At 35.6% G+C, this 26,797-nt stretch overlaps 1 long non-coding RNA gene across 1 annotated transcript; it reads right to left on the bottom strand.

Moving 5' to 3' along the window:
• On the bottom strand, window positions 1-26,540 carry LOC310883355. Its single transcript, XR_014573486.1, has 4 exons — window positions 26,420-26,540; window positions 5,647-5,747; window positions 3,504-3,668; window positions 1-3,340 (listed from the first exon to the last, which is right to left on the bottom strand). It is a non-coding gene; the product is annotated as an uncharacterized lncRNA (long non-coding RNA).
• Between the last annotated feature and the right edge of the window lie 257 nt (window positions 26,541-26,797).

Consider the following 26,797-nt stretch of genomic DNA (forward strand, 5'->3'; position numbering starts at 1 on the left):
TTTAACGTTTCTTTGACAGGAAAGAAAAACACATAGGGGGAAGAAATTTTCCAAAGCACTTCTTCACACTTGATTTAAATTTAAGATGCCTAAATCTACTGTTCTAAAGAAACTTCTGTGGACATGGGACTTCTCTTGCACTTTGAGTTAACCAGGATCAGATGCTCATCAGTAGCACTATTCTAGTGTGTGAAAGTTTTCAAGATTCGACCTTTAGTACATAGTTATTTAAAACAATCCTTTACACACAGTTTATGTTCAGGCTTGAATCAAAATGGCACTGCAAATTTAACCAAGAACAAATGTGGTTCACACTGGTTGGCAGTTACTCCTAGTTTTTATTCAAAACTCACATAGAAATCAATGCTATGAGGAATATCAGTTGTGTGTGACACCCTCTGAGAAATATGTGTAATTCTTAACTGTGTTAGCTCTACAAAAACACATTTCATGTTTTTATTTGAATTATCTCTTCCGCTTGTCTATTTGTTCCTGTACTGACTCATAAAATTTTTAACAGGAACAAATATGATAAGAGTAATAGGCAAGTATGTGTATATACGTATGTCTTTATATACAAGCAATATGGATTCAGTGAGACTTTTTTTGGCTCCTGGACAGCATTTGGTAGTATTAATCAGGCATTACATTGATTTTGATTGCATTTTTATTCTGAAAGGATAATTCGCTGTTATACATCAGACATTTTTAAACAACAAGTCTTGTGTTCACAGAAAGGCATAATGGCTTTATTGACTATAATAAGTTATCAAAGTACAACAGAGAAGACAAATTATGTGCATGAACTGTGATTATGTTTCTCATGTTCCAAGGGCTATTTCTGTGTGTTTTTCATAAGGGTAAATGTGTTCTTGAGACAACCCCATCTATACATGTGCTTAATTTTACTTTCCTCTGTAGCTTATGACCTATTTGAATGAATAATGATGGAAATTATCTAAAGGCCACTACCATTAATGGAATGACTGATACTGACCTATGCAAGGGGGAATTCACCAGTTAGGAGGGAAGGGGGAAGTGCAGGGGGCTGGAAACACCCCATTATAAAGACACTGTGCTATTATAATGTTGAAGCATTGTCCATATCTCATGACAGAGTTGTGGCCAGCAGCTGAACAGCCTTTTTTCATATCCCTTTCCTCTTCCTGATCAGGATTGCCACAAGCTGCTGTTATGTATTGGGATCACTCCTGATTATAACTTGAAGTCCTTACATAAGGCTTCAGACTACCCCTGAGTACATGGATATGTCTGATTTAAACAGGATCCTTGTAAGAGACTAGATGCATGCAGTTAAAATTTGAAATACAAAGGAACTGTGAACATTTGGCATTTCTAGTAGTCATGCTTGCTGCCCAAGTACCATGAAGAAATTATTTTCATTTTATCAGTGTAAAAATAAAACTCTTATGTTCTTTGCCAGTAATAGTTTAGATTAGGAAACCTCTCTCTATCTACAGGGTAGATATCTACATCTGACCTAGTCATTTCAGGCTCCTTTCATTGTCAACACACAAATGTTTCTAGCTGGTGATTCTGGTGACCTATTTTAGATATAATTTATTTTAAGGTAAAATGAAAATTAAATGAGGTTGATCCTACCTGCAGTTTTCCAGCTTAGTGAAAATTGTTTATTTTAACAAGAACAGTCTGTTTTTTAAAATTAATTAATTACTTTCTTTTTTGTTTATTTTTATTTGGTGGACTCTGATGGTTCTTAGTGTCACACAAACACACAAGAAATTTTCTTTCCCCCAAAAAAGTTGCAATCTATTCAAAGAGCAGACAAAATTTCATATGTAGTCTATGACAGGCTAGTATGAGCTGGAGGTGGTGCTATACTGAAGAGAGCAAAACAGCATAAAAATGATTTATCATAAGTAACTATTGTATAAAACCTCTTGATTTATCATCCAAGTACTTAATTTAAACTACAAATAACTTCTTGCACAACCACTGGCTTTAAGTCTTAGGAATGTGTATGTACATGATGAGATAAAAAGAATTATTATCGTATTAACTGTAGGAAATAAAGATCAAAGGTTACGATCATGACTCTTCCTGAACTAAAACTATGCTTTGCCTCAAAGTGATACCTCAACTGTCCTGAAAATGTAATGAACAATACTTAAGGCCATATTTATATTGGCATTGGTTTCTCTTTAGTATTTTTGTATAAACTTAAATAAAATAATTTCCTTCAGCAAATGCTTAAATAATTTCTGCATGAAATATTCAGAGTATTACATTCTCCATATAGTCTTTAGCTGATTATTTTATTTGACAATACAGATATCAAGCTGGCATAGAATTTCCTCAAAGGCTGTGTTTTTCATTTTTCCTGGTGTTATTTTTGTAAGAGCAAGAAGGACTAAAAGTTCTCTCTCCCTCTCTCCCTCTTTTTATTACATTGAAACATCTGTATGTCTTTCTAACATGCAACCAAAAGTTCTGTGAGTGGAACAGGAATCTGGGCAATTTCTTAAAAAAAAAAAAAAAACTTCTGATTCATGAGAAAATATACTTGTGCAAAAGTCAGAATTAATATACATATATGCAGTCAACATTAAATAAAATGCATATAATGAACTTGGCAATAGATTAATTCTAAGTGAATAAATACTAATTTGCCATTGTAAGTGGCCTTTGCTATCTGATACAGCTATAGAAATTATTCTTTCAAATCTCCCCATATATAGTTCATAAACTCAAAGACCACACTGCAAACAAATTGTTATATCTGGCTCTTGCTTGCTAGCCATACAGCTTCAAAAATGTGAATTATTCTTATGCAGACCTACAATCTTACATTCTTTTTAGAAGGGTGTGGAGGCTAAAGATTATGTCATGTGGGACATAGATCTTAGAACGCAGTGCTGCCATGGAAAAGCACCCCACTGAGGCCTAGGACACTGATACTGTTCCAGTTGTTCCTGACTTTGACGCTGTTGCAATCAATCTTTTCCTAATGTTCACACCTATGGAAGAGAATGGCTTTCTAGTATCTACTTGCAACTGTTGAGAAGGATGTATCTATCATTCATATCAATTTAAAATTGTGCCACTATGAATTTTTGATGTTATAAATCTTTTTTTTTTTTTTTTTAGTTTTGAGTTTTTAATTATGTTTAATTAAAATTCCTCTTTGACTCCGTTTGTTGACAGTTTTAGGGGCTGATTATCAGCCGAAGAGCTATTAGATCTTAGATTGCTCTAGCTCCCAGCATGCTCCCTTCATCCCAAATGACAGTATACAATCACTGACACAGAGTCCACGGACAGTTCAGGACTTGGACATCAGCCCCACAAAGGAAGGTTGCTGAAAGAAAAACAGTTGTGATGTAAGATGGTTGCTCTAGTGCATTGTTAAAAAGAGCACATAGATGCAGCACAGCTGGCTGAAACGAAATCCAGACAAGACACATGTGGATGCGTTGGGAAAGGAAAATGTTTAATAATATAAAAAAAGCCATAAACATTACCTCGTAGTAACATCAAAGTGGTTCTCAAATTTTGTCTCCTTTTGTACTTATTATTGCTTCCAGACACTCTTTATTAGGTTGTAGTCTTCTAGACAGAGGCTTTCTTAGATATTGTGTGACATACGTTCTGTCACCTATTAATACACTTTCCTCAGTACAGTCTACCTGGGGAAGACAGAGGATATTACTGAGAAGTTTTAGGCTTTCTGATAGATGGCACAGCATTAGACCATAGAAAGCACAATAACAGACCTCTTCACCAATGATCCTGGTGTTCGGTATTCAGTGCCCTCTCTCCAGACACACCACAGAAGATATCTCTGGCTCTGGAGTAAGGAAAATTCCACACATACCCATTTACAGTCTACAGCAGTGGAGTACTCTCCTGACCACTGACCTCATGCAAGGATGTTACATTTACTGTGGTATAGGTGCATGTTTACATCTCTGTACTTCAAGAAACAGAGTATGAAAAAAGCAAAATTGTCCAGTCCACGCTCATCTTAAATATATTATAGCTCAGTTTTCAAAAACTCCTAACTTGTTTTCTTCCAACACCCTGTCCCACATGAAAGTGTTTACTCATTATTTTCATGAGCATTTTGTAAATGTTAGGAAAGAAGTAAAACAGGTAGTGAACTTTGGCTTTTCTAGGTGACAGGGAAAACATGTCTTTCCTCTTGCATAAGAAGGTAAGAGGAAAATCAAAGGGGTAAGGGGAAAATCAAAGATTCTTACGACTTTTGAGAGAAAGAATAGAGATCTGTATGGGAAACTACACTCATCACACAGATGAGAGAACAGATTAGGAAGAGGAAAGCTATTTCAACCATAGGACCTTTGTACTGGGACAAAAAATCAGCTGTCACAATCCTTACCTGTCACAAATGTAGAATTGATTTGACTCAATAAAACTTCCAAATTCTGATCACATTCCCCCTCCCCCCTGCCTTTTTTTTTTTTCAAATTTAGTATTAATAACTGATAATTTTGTTCTTTAGAGGGAAGAAAGGCACTTTATTTTCTCCTCCCAAATATGAAAACTTTTATACAGGCATAGATGCATGCTGGACATCGTTCTCAGTCTTAATCCAATTTATTTTCTTAATTAATACCCCATTGCTACTCTTTCTCTTTCCTTTATGGAAAAGGAAAGACACACTCAGAAGATTAAGTTCTTGAGAAATTGGCTGAAATAGGATTTTTTTTTAATGACTTCAGGATTCTTCCTCATCTAATTTCAGTAATTAGAGACTTGTTACCATCTAAATTTGATAGCTGTAATAAAACATACATTTTTTGTTTCTGGATGTAAGCTAAAACCAGTAAAATGAAATGGTTTAAATGTCATCAAGTAAAATCACTAACATGTTCTCCATTAGGAAGTATGTGCTGTGTCACTAGCACATATTTCTTAAGGTCATGAGATAAGATAAAAGTGAATCTGATTTAACCATAGTCTACCTGGTAGAACATTCACGGTCTTCCTGATCAGTTTTGTCTTTTGATACAATATACCTGATGCAAAGGTTTATTGTTGATAGTTTCCACTATGACCATATATAACCTTTCTGATGAGAGCTGTCTCATACCATACGCAAAATTTATTTTAAGAGATGCAAATGCCTACATATGAAAATTCAACTTTATCAAAGTTCTTCCAGAACAAGTAAGATTAAAAAAAAAAATTAAAAAAAAAAATCCAATTGTCAAATTATTTCACACATAAATTCTCAATCACTCCAAAGGTTTAAATGCTACTAGAAATTAAAAAGATCATGTTTATGCAACTGAGGATCATATGCTTTTCTTTTTTTTCAGATAGACATTACATTGTAATTGTGGAAAGCCCCAGCAATGTTTGAGTTTCTAGACAGGTATGGAAGCCTAGTCATTCATAACATGCTGAAGAAGGGATATTTAGTCTCTACACTTGCAATCAGTCATGCATATTTGCCTGTAAAAGCTCTGAGAGGGTCTTTCATATTTCTAGGGGTAGCCAGGTGCTTAAAGTTATGTGTGTGCTTATTGTTTGCAGGATCAGAGTTGAATTTCTGCTGCTGAAAGTCGTGTAAAAAGAATCTAGAGGATCTAGATCTAGTCGCATAGGTGCTCTCAATAGTCAAGTGAGAAAAATAGATACCTCCAGTGGGTAATTCTTCCCAGCAGTCTTAGTCACTGGTCTTAAAAAGGGATAAGCTGTCCTTTGGAGATGTCTCAGTCTTCTTTGTAGACATACGGAACCTAAAAAAGACCACAGCAATTCAGACGATAGATTATTTTGGCTGACATGAATCCTATCCTTTGTCATTCTTACTTCATTGTGTTAAAATGTTTACAGGTTTCTGTGATTGTCTTACCTTTCTTGTTTACAAAACACATTAATGCAACTGGTGGGAGAACTGGTAAATACATATTCATTAAAATGTTGTGTTTCTAAGGACATGGTAATCAAACGTGTTGCATGATAATTCCAATCTCATTTTCGGTTGTGTTTTCTCTAGTTCCCTTTGAACAACTGATTCAAGACATCCAGTTTTACACAGTCCTGCATTTTATACAGTTTCCCTTAAGAAATCTGAGACTAAGAAAGGGCAGTATATAAGTGCTAATGACAGTATCATAGAATCATAGAATGGCTCAGGTTCGAAGGGACCTTAAAGATCATCTAGTTCCAACCACCCTCCATAGGCAGGAATGACATGTCTTTGTCATTCTTTGTAAGGCTATAGTATGAAATATGGTAGGAACAAATCATGCATTTTTGGTATCATTTTAAGATAACTTTGCTTTACAAAAAGGACCTTGTTTGAATATTCATATTAAAGAAGCAAATGACCACTTTCTTATTCATCCAGAAAAAAGCCTTTTGCTATATGTTTATTCAAAATATGGTAAAACATTGTCTATCTTTTCTTGTCTCATGATGTGCAAATTAGATTCAAAACAACAAAGTGATAACACTCTTACCACTAGAAGAATGTTTTGCTATATCAAACTGAACTTTGCACACACATTATATGTTTAGGAGTATACTGAAATATGCACTGAAACAAATGGCAAGATAATACAACTAAACAGTTCAGAGAAATCAGCATTCATGTGATTTTACTCAAAAGAGTATGTACAGGTACTCAAGTATGCTTCAAATGCTTTTCACAGGAAAAAAAAAAACAACATACACACAAAACAATTTCATATTTCTAAACTGAAGTCAGTTAATATGTAGAACAGAATGTATTTTAAAATCTGCTCACTTGGATGGGGATGGAGAATGCATACAGACATACAACAATGATCTCTGGGCTCATTCTTGTTTTGCAAACAACGTGTTCTGTGTCCACAAGCAAACTACATTTTGTGTTCTCTATTCTCTCATTAGTAAAATGGGAATAATTTAGACTTACCTATATGCACAATTTGCAAGTAAGAATGTCATTTGAGCACATTTACACAATGCTTGGACTATGCTTGTACTTAGAAGACAGACACATGTATGTCCAGGGAGAGTATGAACATGCGAAGGAAGTTGGATAACGTGGATTCTATGATAATTCTTCTTCGATTTATTGGTATGTAATACAGCCTAAGGTCCTTTCTTCATGTTAAGGCTATACAATCAAGCATATAACATGACTACCATGTATGTCAGTACAAAAATATTCCTATCCAGTAGCAATCCTAATGCTTTTGAGCTGGTAGTGTTTCCTGCTAAGGCCGGTTAGGCAGGTGGAGGATGCTTCCAGCTCTGCTGCTTCATTGCTGGACTTCACTCTTGCATATGCATTGCTGACACCTAGCATAAGGGTGAAATAAGACTCAGGAAGATTTTCCTCAGGGTTATAAATACATGGTTGAGATGGACCTCAGCACCCCTAAGGTTAAAGTGTTCCCTGTTTCTGCCAGGGAATGCCTGCACACCATGTTTCCACTGTAAGTAGAAAACTGTGTGTTCTTTTTAAAGAAAAATACTTTACAGTTGCTATCTTAAATTCTATTTAAATTAATTCTATCTAAAACACAATCTTAAATTCTATTTTCAGCTAGTGCTAAAAGTAAGGGAGGCTGTCAAGGAAGGGCCACTTTTCTGTATTGTTCTAAGGACCACTTGTAAATATGAATAAAAGCATGAATATTACAGAATCACAGAATCACAAAGTAGTTGAGGTTGGAAGGGACCTCTGGAGGTCATCTGGTCCAACCTCCTGCTCAGGCAGAGTCACATGCCCAGAACCTCTTGCCTCCACAGCCTCTCTGGGCAAGCTGTTCCAGTGCTTAGTCACAACCTGCACAATAAAGGAGAGTTTCTGGGTGTTCAGAGGGAGCCTCCTGTGTTCCAGTTTTTGCCTGTTGCCTCTGGTCCTGGCACTGGGCACCACTGAAAAGAGCCTGGCTCTGCTCTCTTTGCACCCTCGCTTCTGGTATTTATACACACTCATAAGGACCCCTCTGAACCCCACTTCAGGCTGAACAGTCTCAACTCTCTCAGACAATATGTAGGAACAAGCACAGAACAAGACAGATCACTTCATCCAAAGCCTACGTCTTCTAAACTGAACAATGAATCTAAATAAATTGGAGGTCAGCAGCTGAGAAAAGAAGGTAAGAATAGTTAGGAAAAAAAAGAGTCACTCACTCCTTTTTAGAAAAAGTGCTATTTATAAATAAAAAAGTTCTTTATGAGTAAAGAGGTTGCTGTCATATACAATGTAAGAGCTATGGCTAAGAAAAGGTGAAAGTGAGAAGTAGTGATTTTCTTCCCTATTAAAAAGTGTTTTGTTTTGTTTTGTGTTGTGTTGTTTTGTTTTGTTTTGTTACCTCAAATAACTCAAAGGCACAGTGTATTCCTGTATAAAAACACAGTGAAGAGCAAGCTCTGTCATTTTACCATGAGGTAAACTTGCTGGGTTTAGCCCCTGGCCAGGGTGTAGGACTGACCTCAGCAAGTTTACCTTGTGGTAATAGTAACAGGCTTTGATCTTTACTTTGTCTTCACCTCAGGAGAGCTCATGCTTGTTAGTTACCTGAAGGTAAAATTCACAGCTTCTTTTATCAGCAAGCTAAGCCCATGAAGCAAACAGACTGGGAATAGGAAGAAATGATAGTTGATATATGGCATATAGACATCAAAGGGCTTGATTTGCTCCTTCAAGAAGAAAAATGAAATTTAAAAATAAGATGTGAGGCGGTAGGCATGGTAGAAATGGTATTAATGGTTATATAGTATGATCGCATGCTACATACAATTACTTCACAGTACTGTTTTAGGCAAATAAGGCAGGGAGAAGAAAAGAGGAGAAATGTAGGAAAGCAAGGAAATAAAGGGTGGAGCACAGATGGGGAGACAATCAAGACAGAGACAAACATTTTAGTTCTGGCAACTAGAGCAATGAGAATCTGGAGCAGAAAAGCATGAGATACGATGCATTTGGGGGTGCACTGGATGGTGAGCCAAAAAGAGTGAGCGTGAGCAAGAAGCCTGTAACTGTTTTATGACAGTAACAACACCAGAGATGATCTGAGGCCAACTGTGGGAAATCTGACAGGCTGTTTAAGCAGTCAGGAACCCAGCATATAGTGGAACGACGAGTGGTAGTGCACGACATTATGGACTGCTTTCTAAAAATGTAAGATAGGCTGATTGGGATGTTTCATGTAGGGAGGAGGTCAAAAAGAAATCAAGAAAGGGAAGATAACAAGAATCTGCAACGGGACACAGGGATGACATCTGGAAGAAAGAACATGTGTGGAGCCACCACTTAGCCTTGCTCTGTCCTTGGCCATAATTGCATGTACTCAGCAAAATGTTTACCATGTAATATTCACTGTGTTTCCATACTTTTGCTAGTGTTACAGATTGCTGTAGCTATTTCTATACTGCCATATGAATAATTGTTTTTTGTTGCTGTTGTTGTTGTTTTCAAGATCAGACTTCTTTGAGTGCTAATTTAGTCAGGTTATATATTTCAGAGTAAACAGCTTGCTTTGCCTAAGTACTTCTGTGAACTGAACAGTCTGCCCTGAGGCAAGCAAATCCAACGCCAAAGAGGGATGCACCCTTCATATTCTACTAATTGACTGAAGGGGCAAATGATCTATAGGAAAAGTTGCATCATTAACTTAATTGAGGGCAAAGCCTAATTAGAGGGGAAATGAAGTAGACAGAGCCAGAGACACAGCAGGCCTTCATGTGAGATGTCAACAAACAGACATTGTAACTAAAACCAGACAGCAACTGCAGCACTTCATTTACATCTTCAATTTCAATGTGAAAACATTTACAGTGATTGTGATGTGTATGTGAGATTTCAGAGGAGGAATGCAAGAAGTTAACATAGCTAAACTGAAAGCAGCACGTTTAGTGTTATGGAAAAAATAATATCAACTGACTAAAGTTTCTTTAAAATATCTTTAGCAAGCTAAAATTACTTATGACTGCATTTGCACTTCTCCAGTATATTTGAATTTGACATTCCTGAGGAAATCCAGCAAGAACTACAACAAATTTTACAGTAACAAGTAAATAAGCTCAGTAACTTCTAGCAGATGACATTGCTTCAGTTTCACTCTACGTAATTCACAAATGAAAACACAAAATGTCACTTTTGCATGTTTGTTTTTTAAATGGTTACTCTATGCAGTTACTTTCCTGGAGTTCCCTTGCTTGCACAAAGGGAGTTACCCCTCACGATCATGAGCTTCTGAGCTGTGAACTGGCAGTGTTAAATTCTAGAGGCTTGTTAAGTATTTTAAACATTAGTTTAATATCTGAACTAAAACAGGTGGCAGTGGTCATTTCAGGACCTTTTCCCCTGCTTTTTAGACGCTCTTTTTTTTTTTTGGTATGCAGCTCATTTTTTTTACGAACTGCATGAATACAAACAAAACCTTTTCATAAGAAAAGCCACTTAAGTGAAATGAGGAATGCAAGCAGACATGTTTTGGCTATGGTGCAAGTCTTAAAAGTATATAGGCATTATTGTACAATTCAACTGCAGTCACATGGATATTCTGTGTCTTTTAAAAAGCTGGGCCCTGCATCTGCCCCCCAGATATGCGCAAAATCTGTGTGTGTATATATAATTCAACAGTGTGTAGATGTGTTTATATATGGAAAAGAAGAGTGAATTTTATTGTGAAAATCAAACCTATACAGAGCCTGAAAAAGCGTTACATACTAATTCAATAAAATATTTTTGCGCTTATCTTTTTTGTATTCAAAGAAAAATTATCAACAGTTTGCAGATCCACAAACCTCACATTTTATTAATGAATGTCATTACCAAATAATTGAGTCATCCTTGTGTCCACAACAACTGAACATTACATAGATGTTTCTATATATTTCCTCTCCATACTTTCTGTTTCCTTTGCAGGCACAACCATCCTCATATCCCAACTCCTTCCATACAAATGAACACATATGCTTAAAACTCTGGCCTGGATCTACTGATGAAGCTCTGAAACAAGAAAACTCCCAACGACTTCTTAGAAGATTTTACTTTTGTTGGCTCATAGTGTCATTCCTAAATTAATCTAAGAGTTTTTTTTTTTTTTTTTCTCAAGACAAGACTAGTGGGAGCCACTGATTCAACCAGGATAACACTAGCTCCCTTGTAATTCAAATTCTCACATATAAAGCCTGAAAACAGTGACTTTAGACAGAAGACAGGAAGAGACTCCACTGAGTACAGTATTAGTAATTATCTATGTTGTGTGACAAGGATCACTAAATACACCTAAATTCAGCCTAACAAATGCATATTGTGCCATTCTTGCAGCTAAAAACCTTCAGGGCAAATCTTAATTCTCTGAAAGTACACTAGCTCAAAGCACATTTTGGTGGAAAATGGAATTTATAAAATTATGGGTTTCAAGACAGCAGTAATTACAGTAGCCTACAAATCACTGGAGCAGTCTCTCTTATTTCAGCTTTGTAGTAAAGTTTATTGTAAACTAGGTAATAAGAGGAAATCCTGCTTGGATCATACTAGAGTACAATAGCTGAATGTTAACACATTTATTATCACCTGTCACATCCTTATGAATGCATCATTGTGAACATGCATTTGGATCTAGGACAGCATCATTAATCATCGTTCCAAAAAAAACACAGTAGTTAATTATTTGTCTCAACATATTGCATTTAAACCATCCTCCTCATTAAATCAATTATGAGACAATGTAAGTATACTAATTGAGCTACTGAGAATTAGAGCATTGTTGCAAAATAGAAATGGAAGGAAACTACAGAACCCTATCCTGACTGTCAAGTATATAAAATCTATTTATTTTATTCTTTAGCAGAAATTATACTGTTTGGGAATCAAATTAGGAAGACTTTCCAGGGTATATTAGCTGGGGTTTGGCAATGTTCTGCCTTTGTCATATGGCATTTTACATCTTGGAACACAAGTAGACTTTACTTATGCGTATTCATAATATATACTGTTAACATATCTTATGATGCAAAGAAGTTTTTAATACTTCCCATTGTTCTCAGTGGAATACAGTAAACAGTGGAGGCTATTGAACCCTCTACATTTTTGAAAATATTGTCCATATTGATATCAAACTCACTTTTTTAAAAGTGGCATTCACTGAAGCAAATATTGGGATGTGTATACCTGAACTAGCTGCTCCAGGCTCCCATTATAGCAAGAAGAAGGAAACAAGAAGTCTTAAGACTTGATTCATACGACTTATTTTAGATATCTGCTCTGGGATGAGATGAATCACATCCTAGAATTGTCTATTTCTTTGTTGACCTGACAGGGAGTCCAAGCCTTCTAGCTGTCAAGATGAAGATGTCTACACTTCACTAATCTAAATTCAGCCTAAAACCATCAACCTGGAATACACATAACATGAATGTGAAAACTCAAAAGAAAAGAATGAAGAGATGCAGGCCTGTGATTATTTGCACCTGTGACATCACAGAAGACAAGAAACTATGCCAAGAAGTTGGTTGCAAGGATTTTTGGGATGCAGCCTATCACATGGATATAATGCAAATATAATGCAAGTCATCTCATGAATGGAAATACTACTACCAATAACAGCACGTAACTTGTAGGGAAATATATTATTTCCAAATACTGCTAATATATTAACAGTATGGTTTTTATATTTTATTTTGTTTTCACAGGATTCCCATAAAAAAGTATAAATGCTTTAATCCGTTTTTTTTTTTCAGTTCTTAGTCTTTTTACTGTGATATTCTGTTCCCACTCATACTAATTTTGTCCAGTCCATGAAACAGCTTTAGCCATTCTGAAGTGTCACATTTAAATCAGCTGGACCTGACTTGATTCTTCCTTACTGATGCAAAATACTTCATTAATTTCCTTGCTCACTAATTTTGTCTTGCTTTTCCTTAGTAAGAATGTAAGTCACACATCTCTTTCTGAAAGGAAAGATGTATCTTGTAGAGTATGTTTTGCTTTGCTATCTCTGGCATCTGGTTTGTTCTGAGGAAAAAAACTTTACTGATTAATTTCAGCAGCAAATCAGTTCCATCTCCAGTGCTAACTTAGATATTTTGGCTTTAGTTTTCATGTAGGTCCCCCAAAGCACAGGGGCATGCCACTGTGTTCAAGAACAGTTCCCAATGGCATTGCATGAAACCTTGCCTAAGCAGTGCCCAGATATTGCCTTTTTCACTTTACAAATTGATTGTTGGATTTGTAGTAATTTGTAGAGGACTTGATAGTCCTCTCCTCTAAAGGAAACAAGTAGCTCATACATGATGTAGAGGACTGCACAGTGTGGGATATCCCATCAAATTTTATCTTTCTTTTTCATAGCTGGATGCATCAGCAACATGACAAATATCTTTATCTTTCAAATAGACACTCTTTTTCACAACATCACTAGAATGGTAGTAGCTATTGGCAGATTCCTTTTCCTTTTCTCTCACAAGTTACAACAGGAAAATGCATATCATTTTTCATCTTTCGCAACTGCCAGATTAAAATTAGAGACTAGAAATTTCTGTTAGTTTTTATTACCAAGCCTCCCAAATCAGTCTCCTGCCAAATGAACTACAATCATTAGCACCTTTTTTTCCCCTCAAAGAAATTAAAAATAAAAAAAAAAGAGAGAGGAGAAGAAAAAAATATATCTGTCTACATTACTTTCATAAGAAAATACGAAATATAAGAATATATATTCCATACCCCCATTGGAAATTCCATCTTCCAAATTTTCAATAAATAACAACCATTTGCCAACAATTACCACTTGGTGCTATACAACACTTCTTTCAAAATATTTGGGGATACCTACTGTGTAGTAACTATGGGCAAATGTTGATTTTTAATACATTTATTATATATATATGTGAGATTGTCACTGGTGAAAACATGAAGAACTTTCAGAATAATATTATACTAAATCATGCCTCATTTTATTTTTAATAACATTGTAAATAGTCACATTAAACTTGCAAAACAAAATTAAATCCTACAAATTGTGTAGGGTTAATTGACTTGCAAGTGTTTTTTTTTTTTCTTTACTGTCTGCACACTCTAAAATTCAGCACATTCTGCATTTAATAATTCTGAAACAATTACAGAACATACATTGTTAATTAGGAACTAAACTTCATTTTACACAAAGAATTGACATCTCCTTTTCATCTAAAATATGCAAACTGATCTTGATGCAAATAAATGTTGAATTTTGCAGACTCAGTAGTAAAGCAAAGCAAATTTGTCAGATTTACCAAACTGTCAGATTGCAATGACTCTAATTTTGTAATTAAGAGATACATACTCTTTCTGAACTTCTCACAGACAAAAGCATGCCAATCCCAATGGCAGTAACAGAGTATGTTGCCACTGCCTTTGGTGTGTAGAGGATCAATCCCAGAAAACAGAAACATTTGCTAACATGATGGAATAGGGGCAGCCGTTAGTGGAGCTTGTTTCCAGTAAGTCAAAAGCTGATCAGCTCTACACTTAGCAGGAGATGTCAACACAGTCTATAGAAATTATGATGGGCTCTTCAGATTACATGAAAAAATTGTGACTTTCTCTAAAAGGTCATTCTCCTCAGATACATTCTCCTTAGATACATTCTCCTCAAATCAGATTGGCAGTTTACACAACATAATTTATTATTTTAGGCATTGTTCTTTTGCAAATAACTTAAAAGTTACCTGTAGAAGATACTTTAGAAAGAACACAATCAATACTTTATGTATTTATTTGTTTTAATAAAGATCTTAACACATGAACAGCTCAAAAATCACAAACTATGAAGGTAAAAGTCTTCCTCCTCCTTCTGCTGGGAGGCAGGTTTCTGCACACAGCAAAACAATTGGGGATGTTATTTCAGTTGCAATAGCCACAGTATTTTCACTACTTCCTTCTGGTACTCAAGATAAATAAAATTAAAATAAAATAAAATAAATAGAATAGAATAGAATAGAATAGAATAGAATAGAATAGAATAGAATAGAATAGAATAGAATAGAATAGAATAGAATAGAATAGAATAAAATAAAATAAAATAAATAAATAAAATAAAATAAAATAAAATAAAATAAATAAAATAAAATAAAATAAAATAAAATAAAATAAAATAAAATAAAATAAAATAAACTGTCTAGCTCCCCAAGGCATGCTCCTGAGCAAATCCCAACTCTTCAAAGCTGGGTCAGGGAAGACAGGATTTACCTCAACAGGATTCATGAGTGGATTAACATGACAAATAAACTGTTAATCCAGGTAGTAGCCAACTATTAATAAACAATGTTCATGAAGTTAGTGGTTTGAACCCTTTTCTCCCACTGCATTTTGAGCTTGGAGGGTGAGTACAAACTAGACTTCTATCTAGGGGTAGATGTAAAGATCATGTGGGTGAACAAATGCAGATGAATCCATCCTGTGATCTTCAAAATGGTTTTAGTATGATTAGGGAGAAGTCACTTCAGACTTTGGATCTGAAAGAAAGAAGCTATTTTGGCTACTCTTCAATTTCATTTTCTCTAAAAAGCATAAGAGTCTTTCTCTAGACATGATGGTGGGAATGAGGTAGAGGGAGGCACTTGCAGCCTACCACTTTTTCTGTTTTGACATGTATCTGGCAGCTATTAATGGTATTCCATTGGGAAGTCATAACTGAAATCCATCTCTTTTTACTAAAAAACAGCAAACAAAATAAACAAACAAGCAAAAACACATGCAGAAACACAAAACAAACAAAACAACAACAAAACAACAAAACCAAAACTGTTACACTGGTACTTGTTAGCAACTGGTTAGCAGACCAGTACAAAAACATTTTAGGTATCACTGGATGATTTCTTTTTCTCCTTTGGAAATGTGAAAAAAAAATGGTCTAAGGATACCTCTTCACTTGTTATTTGGTTTTACTTTTACGGCTGTTAGTGTCAAATCTCAGCAAATTTATCTGGAGAAAAAGAAATCCCAGCCACACCAGTTTAAGTTCAAGTATTCCAATTTATATTGGTATGAAGAGAAAAAAGATTGTGAAGAATTACTTAAGAATAAGCTTTCATTTCAAGGGTTTATTTCATTTAAATAATTTAAATTAAATTTAAACCAAAAAGAATAGCATGTATATGATGCAAGTGCCAACAAAAACAGTTATCTAGATTGGACAAAATTATCTAAGCAAAATTTTCTTTCGCCTTTCCTGAGTATTGAGCTGTACCATTTTACCGAGAATTTTAGTCTGCTCAACGACTGCAGGACTCAGTCCTCCATCTGGAGTGACTAAGGCTGTCAGAAATATTTCAGCATTACAGATAGCTTTAATCCCTGTGTCTCTATATGTTTGCATTAGCTAGTTTTTATTGTCCAATAAAAAAAAGCAAAAAAAAAAAAAAGCATCCCAAATTTTGGCTGAGTACATAAAGTATAAAATACTTCAGTGGAACGCATGGTCAGTTTATATATGAGAGACGTTTTTCATTCATACAATAACTGGTTTAAAGTTCTGCCTGTTAGGAAACTGTATTTATTTTTAATTATGCTTAAAACAAAGTATAATTGTAATGAGAGGAGGGGATGATATTTGTTTATTCGTAAAACACAAAAATTCAACAATTGCACCAATTGTACTTTTCTCAAGATGTTAGGCATGTAGTTTATTTTTTTCCATAACATAGGAGGACTTGGTGATAGTTTGCAATTAAAGGGTTCTGAAAAGTTTTTTTGTTTTGTTTTGTTTTTAAAGTAGATGTCTCATTGAAAAAAAAAAAAAACAGTCCCTAGAGGATTGCAAGAGGGGAAGAAAAAGAGTAAAAGTTCATTTCAACATAGTGATTTATAGGGAAAGGCTCAGCAGCTTACATAAAACCAAAAGGGGAAGTGGTCGAACATTGGGTCAAACCTCCATTCACATGTTTTGTAATAAAAGGCTGACTGTAGCCTTTGAGCCTTGCTTCCAGTCACAAACAATGGCAATTGCAGAGCAAGACTAATAACAGGATTTAGCATAAATCCACCACAGGAAGTGAACAGTTGTACTGGCAAATAATTAGCCAGGGAACTTTTTATGGCAACATCAGGATGCTCTCAGTGCTTTAAAGCATTGTCTACAATTGTGATCATGAAAACAACAACAGCAGCAAAAACAAAACTTCTCCCTGTTTGTAGAAGAATTTTATTTGTAGATCATGTTTATAACATTTTAATTATGTTTCTTCTTTCACAAATTTTGTGGCAATAGTAAGTATTGCTTGCACATTTTGTAACCAATGTGTAAGTATTGTGTTTTTTTTTTTTTAAATGTTCTTCCCCCTCCCCGCCCCCCCCCCCCCCGTTGATTTTTATTTTTTATTGCAAGGTGAATTGTGTTTATTTCACATGTCTAACAAGTGGGTTCAAAGCAACACTTTGATCTTGAACCCCTGTCAGATTCCAAGAGCTGAAAACCCCCTGTGCTGTAAAAGTAGACCTGTACTCACAAAGCCCGGCTAATTTGCAAAGGAATGTCAAAATTAATGGCACAGCTGACTGGTGTGTTGTGGTGCACTCTACAGTTTTTCTGTTGAACAGTGATCTGCTTTTCTCCACATGTTCATTTGTCACTGGTTTAGAAGGCTAAGTTTAAGTATCACTTCTCCTTCTCTAGGTGAAGAACTTCTTAAGCATTAAAATATTGTATTAAAAGTAAAAATTAAAATTAGGGAAAAAAAAAAACCACAACACACAACCAACCAACCAACCAACAAACAAACAAAAACCCACAGCCAACTAAGAGGTCACAGACCACATACTATGAAAATTTTAGTTTTCAGAAAAGAGAATTTTCTAGGTGTAATCCAATGTAATTTGATTCGTAGAAAGAAGTTTTTAAAAATTTACAAGAACTGTAAGGAATTTTAGCTAAGAAAAATTACTTAGATCCTATATAAACTCTTTCAATACCTTAGTATATCTTTATTCTTCATCATTTCTGCCTAGTGAGAGATATTTTTTCTTCTGGAAGTGGGATACATTATTTAACCTCTCCTAATAACACTCTCCGTCTCATTTCCATTGGCTTTGTATATCCACTCTCTAGCCACAGGCAAAACAAACAAACACACAAACAAAACATATATATTGTGTGGAGACTATTCTCTTGGTGTATCCATCCAGAATTCGAGAAACTAGAAATATAAAGAGAGGGTCAAAATTTCACACTATTAACCTTATATATAAAGTGTACAGCAACAGTCCTTACAGATGTAAATCCAGTGGGATTTTATAGGCAATAATCTTAAAACTGACATCTTAAAACCAGTAGCAGGAGTGAACATCCCATTCCCTTCTATGGGATGCTTTGCAGATGTTAGTCTATTACATTAAGGCAAGGTCTAACAATTTCAGGGCTTGTTTCTACCATTAATACACTTACAACAGTTGGAAATGTATCTGTATCATTTTGTTGTTGTTGTTGTTATTGCCAGTCCTTACTTATGTAAAGAAAAGCAACAATGAAATCTTTGGATCCTGAATTATGATATAAATGGAGAAACATAGGTTCAGAACTGCACAATGGTTATCCAAAAACCTCTGCAGAAGCTAGGGGGGAGGAAGGTACCTCAGACCACCCCTAGAATTGCAAATCATGACTGTATGGCTCAGCTGGCTGCCCAACCCAGATCATGGAAAGAAAATAACTACAAAATCTATAAAAATTCTATGCCTTTCCAGATTCAGGCTATATCTGCACAGTTGATGTTGAGGTTGTAATGTACTCCTAGATATGTGCTACCTAAGTACTGCCAACAACAGCAAAAGTACAGAAGCAAAAGCTTTTGTGCACACTAGAAACTGGATTATAACCTCTCCGGTGTCCTTAAGTGCATTCATTCACTTTACTGTGTGGACACAAGTGTGCCCAGCACTCATTCTGTGTTAACAGGCATACGTTAAGACAATGAAGTATAAACGTTTTTTTTTGTGTAAATAGGCAAAACCGAAAAAGGGCAGGAGAAAGGAAATATTATTAGCTGTAATGTCACAAGTAAGGAACTGAGGCATAGAAATATTACCAACTGGATTTTCAGAAGGATTAAAGCAGCGTGATTTTATTGGCCGTGCTGCATTAACATCAAATGTGGTTTGACCCTTATTGATTTCTTCAAAGTGTGACTGGAAGCAGAACAGGAACCAAAACCAGGTCAATATTCAACCCACAAAACCATAATTTCTTTCCTTATTTCTTTTCTATATCTAGGGGAAAAAAAAAAAAAAGACACTTGCCTGTAGGGTGACTTAACATACTGCTAAGTCTCTACTTGCAAAAATCCAGTCTCTCTCATTTTAACTAATTCTAATTTTGAATCCTGTCTTTGGCTTTCTGCCTCAGACTTCTCACAAGATTTTTGTTTTGAGGTGTTTTTATTTTTTTTTTCCTTCCTCTTTTGAGAAGGGAGATAGTAAATGTGAATAATTATTTTTTCCATGAGAAAGCAATCTTTTGTAGTCAAGTCTGACATCACTGACATTGCTTAGTTACTTTAAGTTTAGACTAAAACTTTGGTATTTATACTGTGAAAATTGCTAGGAGGTTCCAAATGAATGATTTATGTGAGCTTCTAGTAAGTTGTTATGTTTTTTAATGTTCTGTATATGGGACCTGTTGTCTGTGTTGTTTTGTTTGCATTCTTGGAGAATTATGTTATAAACACTAAAATTATTCTTTTTTTTTTTTTTAATGGTTCATACAGAATAGCTAGATCAAACTGGGCATCAAATAAAACTCCCCAAAAGATAAATTTGTTTCTGAATACAGTTACAGAAATGCAAAGTCCATTTAAGTGGAATGTGCATATTGTACAAGAACTGATATACACTGTATACTATGTCTGGATATTTAGAGAGGATGAGAGCAGTGAGAAATCATCTGAGGAATGAGGCAAGGGGTCAGATTTTGAATTCAAAACACACACAAGTTTCTATCGGCAGCAGTAAGTAAATGGATCAATAACACTATAGCTATTCTACCAAGTTTTATGGTTAGGACTATCTCTAAAGTTTGAAGTGCATCTTCACTCTGTTAACTATAATTCTGTAAAAACAAAAGCAGGCGAACAAACAAACAAAAAAAAAAGAAAAAAAGAGAAAACCCTCTGTACATCAATTTTCTACGTATACATTCAGAGTTGTATCTACCTGCTCGATAAGAACAACAACAATAATAATGACAATAATAATAATAATAAATTTTAGCTTTCCTATACTACTGTATGCATAAAATTCAGCTTAATTGTGTGGAAAATGCAGCAAAGTAAAGCAAGTGCTGGTATTTTTACCAAAACAATATATTTAGTGACAGTGCCTTTATATATGTTGAAAAATATTTTTGGACTATTTCTACTTAAGATGTGTTTGCATGGTTGTCATGACTCTTGCCCCCATTAGGAACATATATATGTTGAAGTGGTTGTTCTTCAACTTCCACATAATTTTACTCTATATTTACTGTGGAAGATACTGTAGAGAAGCTACTCTGAGATCCAAGCAGCCTAAACCATTCACACAATATGAGATGACTTAACCAACAAATGTTTTGAAAGTAAGTATACCTTACACTTTTGTTACTCGTATCTATCTTTCATACGTGAAATTACAGATAAAATTAGCATATCAAATGAAGAAACGAAAGATTCCTATGCTAGCACTGTTTTGTTAGCATTAATTTCTTATTTCCTATTCTATATAGGGTGAAGGTTTTTGAAGTTGCAGTGTTTCAAAAAGTTGCAAGTTTTGTGAAAAAAGGAAAAGGATCTTCCACAGTTAAATGCAGGTTTAATGGCCATTCATCATTAAGAAGTTTTTAAATTAGATTGCACAGAAATTGGCTCTCTACACTATAGCACTAAACATTTTAACAATTTGCAAGAAAGTGTTAAAAAATTACTAATGAAATTTGTAGGTGACAAAAGCAAAAATAGCAGAATGGTAAATGTCAATACAATTAATCGAAAAAGGCATCTGCATTGTTTGAGAAGCATAAAAATGTATTTTGAAATGAAAAAGCTCAGGCCACATTTTAAAGATGAGGGTCTACTTCAGCCACTGCTACCTAGAAAAGGACTATCATAGGAAAAAAAATAAATCTCCCATTAAGCTTGTGCTATTATTCTATGACTAACAAGACCTTAAGTTATTCTTGGATTTACGAGCAGAGAAATATGAAATAGGTGTAAGGGGATCATATTACGTCACATACAACTATTACTACAATGCTGAATTCAGATTCCTACACCTGAGGAATGTGTTATTGCATTAGATAGAATATGCACCAGAGATGAAACAAACACTAGCAAAATTAAGACTGGAAAATTTTTGTTATTGTTAAAGATTTAATGAGGACATGGATAGCAGAGGGATTTTCAGTCTAGTGTTCAAATACTGTACGAAAGTGAAAGGCTGACAAGAGATAGTCTTGAAATAAAACACACTTTTTAACAGCAGTGGTAATTAACCATTGAGACAAAGCTCACTAATATGCCTGTAATATACAACATAGGTAACTCCAAATGTACTGGTTTTCTTAATGCAGCTATCAGGCTTGAAGCAGGTAGGAATTCAGAAGAACCTCATGTCTTCTGTTAAACAGGTCAGATCAGATTATCACAACAGGCTGTTAGCAAATTCTGTCTATCTTAATTAAGTGGATGTGCTCAAAGTAATAATTTGTGCAAAACCTGGAGTACTAAGACTCCTCTGTGGAGTCTCATCTCTTCCCATGGAAAAAGTTAACACCACATCCTGAGCACAGGATGAGAGCCTCAGGCATATTGATCAGGATCTCCATTAACTTTAACCATCTCGATTAATTTATTGGTCTAGATTGAGAGTCAATGGAGAGAAGAACCTCACCAGGGTAGCTTATCCCATCGTGATAAATGTTGAAGCTAGACAAGAATGCTTCACTCAGCTTTTCTCTTACCACAGAGAACAGAAATTTAAATGAGTTGTGTAAATGAGGAGCAAGAATCACATTACCTAATTCCAGCTGCTGACATCAATAACGAGGAGAGAAATAAGCACTTTTTGGACTCGATTCAATTGACCTTCTTTGGATATCTTCTCTAGAACAAAAAGAATCGAAAGAAGTGCTTGACTTCTTTTACTGACAGTCTCAGTAAACTTTTCTGTATACTAAGAAGCTGCAAAATCTAACATGATATAAATTTTCAAAATTAAGAACTAACTCAATAAATGGCATGTACCAGGATGTACATGCCATGTGACTCTGTGTGTACCATGACTCTGTGTGTACCAGGATGTACATGCCATTGTGACTGTGAGGCCCTTTGGCATGGAACAGCACACAGATATGTTATTATCTTACCCTTTAAAAATCATTCTCTCACTCTTTAAAAATCAGTATCTTACCTAGTATCTTATCCTACAACAGAAGTTGTGCTGAAGGATGCTATCTGACACAGGACAAAACTATGATTGGAACTGTTCTACCAATGTAACAGTATGGCTTTCTGTATTTCAGAGACTCCAAGTTCCTTAATTTATTAGTATGAATACAATATTAGAGCCCGATCTTCTTAATAATCACTACCATAGATGTCTTTACTTCCATACATATCGCTGATTTCAACACAAAATAATAGCACTGGGTCCAAGAGTCAGATAAATTACATGAGTAAATATTTGCATGATCAATGAATTTACCCCAGGTGCAGTGGGCAAAAATTAAACATTGTAGTTACTGTGTTTCTACAGTGGGGTAGGGTATGAGGGAGAGTACATATATATATATATATATATATATATATATTTGAAATTGAAAATACAGCTTCTGCAAAGAATACATTATGAAAGGGTAAGGAATATGAATCGTAGTGAAGGCAAAGACCAAGGCTTTTATTTCAGCTAGTAGATTCCTTTGCCTCTGAAATGGTTCCCTTGAGACACTTCTCTGTAGGTTAATAATCCTCACGATTAGAAAGTGTTTTCCTGATATTTCACCTAATTATACCCATCTGTAATCTATTCCCAAAAGCCTCTCCTCATTTTACCTCTTTGGCATACTCTAAACAAGCCTTTTCTTTCAGCTTAGTCTTTCAGCTAAACAAATCTTTTCAGCATCGTAGCTGGCTATGTAATACCCTATATAACTAGAATCCAAATCTGCAAATTGCTGAGCAGTCCCAACTTTTGTTAATTTATAAAACGTGGGGAAGCTTCTTGCCTTCTCACAAGTCGGTGACCAACATTAAAAATATATGTATTCAAATTAAACAAACAAACAAAAAAACAGACTTGTTGTGCATGTAAAATATCTAAATACATGAATTGGTTTCTCTCCACTGCTGTCTTGTTCCAAGAATGCACAGAATTATGCTTTTTGTAATTACTGTTGAATATATCCTTTCAGAAAAAAAATGTATCTTCAATGTGTATTTTTTGGAAGGAATATAGCTCACTGATAATTTTCTGGGAAGACAATGGCTTTAATTTTGCATGTTCAAGAATAAATCTTTCACTAATTCTTACAGTCCTTGTTCTGTGAGGGGTGAATGCCACAAGTTCTGGGCTAGACTCTTGCTTATGTCAGCTTCTACAAGTCAGAAACTCTTACTTTGCGTTCATATTTTGAAAAAAGTGACTATAATGTCCTAAAAGGTAGCCCAGCCATCACTGAATGCTCTTTGCTCCAGTTTCTAATATATTGGCTACAGTAAGGAATAAAGCTGTCCCCAGTAAAGGACTTAAGGTACATTGCTGTTTCCTTGTTTTGAGATATTTAAAGAGAAAAGACTGTGGACTCTGTCCCTTAGGGACTTGGGGACATAGTCACCCCGGTCAACTAATATTGTCCCTGGAAAGGGACAGCCATATGTTCTGAAGAAGGGAAGGGAAGGGAAGGGAAGGGAAGGGAAGGGAAGGGAAGGGAAGGGAAGGGAAGGGAAGGGAAGGGAAGGGAAGGGAAGGGAAGGGAAGGGAAGGGAAGGGAAGGGAAGGGAAGGGAAGGGAAGGGAAGGGAAGGGAAGGGAAGGGAAGGGAAGGGAAGGGAAGGGAAGGGAAGGGAAGGGAAGGGAAGGGAAGGGAAGGGAAGGGAAGGGAAGGGAAGGGAAGGGAAGGGAAGGGGAGGGGAGGGGAGGGGAGGGGAGGGGAGGGGAGGGGAGGGGAGGGGAGGGGAGGGGAGGGGAGGGGGGGGAGGGGAGGGGAGGGGGGGAGGGGAGGGGAGGGGAGGGGAGGGGAGGGGAGGGGAGGGGGGGAGGGGAGGGGAGGGGGGGAGGGGGGGAGAGGAGGGGAGGGGAGGAAGGAAGGAAGGAAGGAAGGAAGGAAGGAAGGAAGGAAGGAAGGAAGGAAGGAAGGAAGGAAGGAAGGAAGGAAGAGAAAGAAAAGAAAAGAAAGAAGAAAAAAGAAAGAAAGAAAGAAAGAAAGAAAGAAAGAAAGAAAGAAAGAAAGAAAGAAAGAAAAAGAAAAAGCAAAAGCAAAAGCAAAAGCAAAAGCAAAAGCAAAAGCAAAAGCAAAAGCAAAAGAAAAAGAAAAAGAAAAAGAAAAAGAAAAAGAAAAAGAAAAAGAAAAAGAAAAAGAAAAAGAAAAAGAAAAAGAAAAAGAAAAAGAAAAAGAAAAAGAAAAAGAAAAGAAAAAGAAAAAGAAAAAGAAAAAGAAAAAGAAAAAGAAAAAGAAAAAGAAAAAGAAAAAGAAAAAGAAAAAGAAAAAGAAAAAGAAAAAGAAAAAGAAAAAGAAAAAGAAAAAGAAAAAGAAAAAGAAAAAGAAAGAAAAAGAAAAAGAAAAAGAAAAAGAAAAAAGAAAAAGAAAAAGAAAAAGAAAAAGAAAAAGAAAAAGAAAAAGAAAAAGAAAAAGAAAAAGAAAAAGAAAAAGAAAAAGAAAAAGAAAGAAGAAAAAGAGCTGAAAAGAAACATACGTACATATATGTACATTAAAATTCTTACTTTTTTCTCTTTAGACTTTTGGTAAGTTACACAAGGGGACTGTTTCTCATGTTACCAGAATACATCCTGGGATTTCCTGCTTGAGAGCTGTCAGAAAAGACAGTGCTCATCGTAAAAATAGTATTTACATGATTGAGGACACAGAAATGCTCCTAAGACTATCACTGTTGCCAGGCAAGATGTGAGAAGCCTCCAGAGTTTTTAGGGAACCGATGATCAGAAAGTTGGAAGACTGTTCACATGACTAAGAAATTGTGTCCATCTGAATGCATACATTTTCTGTCTCTACATCAAAGAAGGGCCTCTAATGGATATCTAACCACTTGGGAACTTGGAAATACCTAGTATGAATACAGAATCAGCTTTCATAGCAAAGGAAGGCTGCTAGTTGTGTCCTCATTGATATGTTGTGTTGAATATTTTCAGAATCAACTGAAAAAGTTGGATAACAGAGCCTGCCAATGACACATAACTGTTGAGGACAGTCAAAGCTGACAGTGTAGAAATATAGAAGGATCACATGATAACTCCGTGACTGAATAATAAAACAGCAGATGAAATTCAAACTGAACAATCAGAAACAGAAGGAAAAAAATAAACCTAACTAGACATACAGCTTAAACTATGACCCAGAAAAAAGAGATACTGAAATCAGCACAGATAATTTTTGGAAAACTGTTAAATGCAAAGAAGCTATAGAAGTGCAAATCAAATTTTAGCAAATCTCAGTATACTACTACTGCTACTACTACTGCTACTACAAACAAACTCCTTATGCTACGGTATAAATCTACATCATATCATGATCTGGACATTCTGTCTGATTCTGGTCTGCAGTCTTAAAAAAAAGCCATAGTGAAACTAAAAACAAACAAACAAAAAAAACCCCACCAAAAACATATAAAAGAATGGCAAGGATAATCAAAGCAATGAAATAGCTTTTATGTAAGGAGAGATTAAATGGAGTACATTCCTTAGTGTAGAAGTGAGATGACTGACGGAGGTTTCTATAATCAAAAAATGTTATAAAGAAAAAATACAGATATCAAACATTTACTGTTTTCTATAAGAGAACTAAGAGACACAATAGAACTAGCAGACAGAAAATGAAAATTAATTCAAGTGGTTTTTGTTGTTGTTGTTGTATAGGATATCACATTACTGGAATTCGTTGCCACAGGAAACCAAGGAGGCAAATATTCAATTGGATTCCAGGGACAAGGTTGTGAAGGACAGATGCTTTACTGGCTTGTCCTCTGATTCAGGAAATTCCTTAGCTGTAGGAAGGGAATACCACTATTGTGTACTTGCCCTGTTACCTTATGTGGACTCCCCTGGACAACCTTTACTAGCTGTTGCTCCTATTGAATCTCCAGTTGTACTCAGGACTTTCATTGTTTCAGGCTAGTGCCTGACTGTTGTGAGCCAAGTGTAGAATATCATAGACCTCACAGAAATTATCAAAAGTTCTGGCTCAGGATCGCATAGTCTGCCTGTCCTCCAGCATGAATTCACTTACCACAAGACTGCCTTTCCAAAGTTCTTCTCAGCTGAGCAGATCCTGGGTATCACCTCTCCAGGGAGAAAAGGGCTATCTTTAGTTTTGTTTTCTGAGACAGCTATTGCAGCTGTCCACAGACTCAAACAGGAAGTGACAGGGTTGCAAAGCATGTGAGAAAACACCATGGGCAGCCCTGAGTTCTGTTAGAAGGCTACGCAGAAAGCTGGTTATGGTGGCCTATGGGTTTTCGCTGGTTAACAGACAAATTCCCGCCCAGACACTCCCCTTCCTCAACAGGACTTGGGGAAGAAATGGAAAGAGATCGCTTATGGACTGAGGTAAAGAAAGGGAGATTGCTTACCAGTTACTGTTGGAAAAATAGATTTGAGTTGAGAA

This window comes from Anser anser, assembly GCF_964211835.1.
Source record: "Anser anser genome assembly, chromosome: 1".
Lineage (NCBI taxonomy): Eukaryota > Metazoa > Chordata > Aves > Anseriformes > Anatidae > Anser > Anser anser.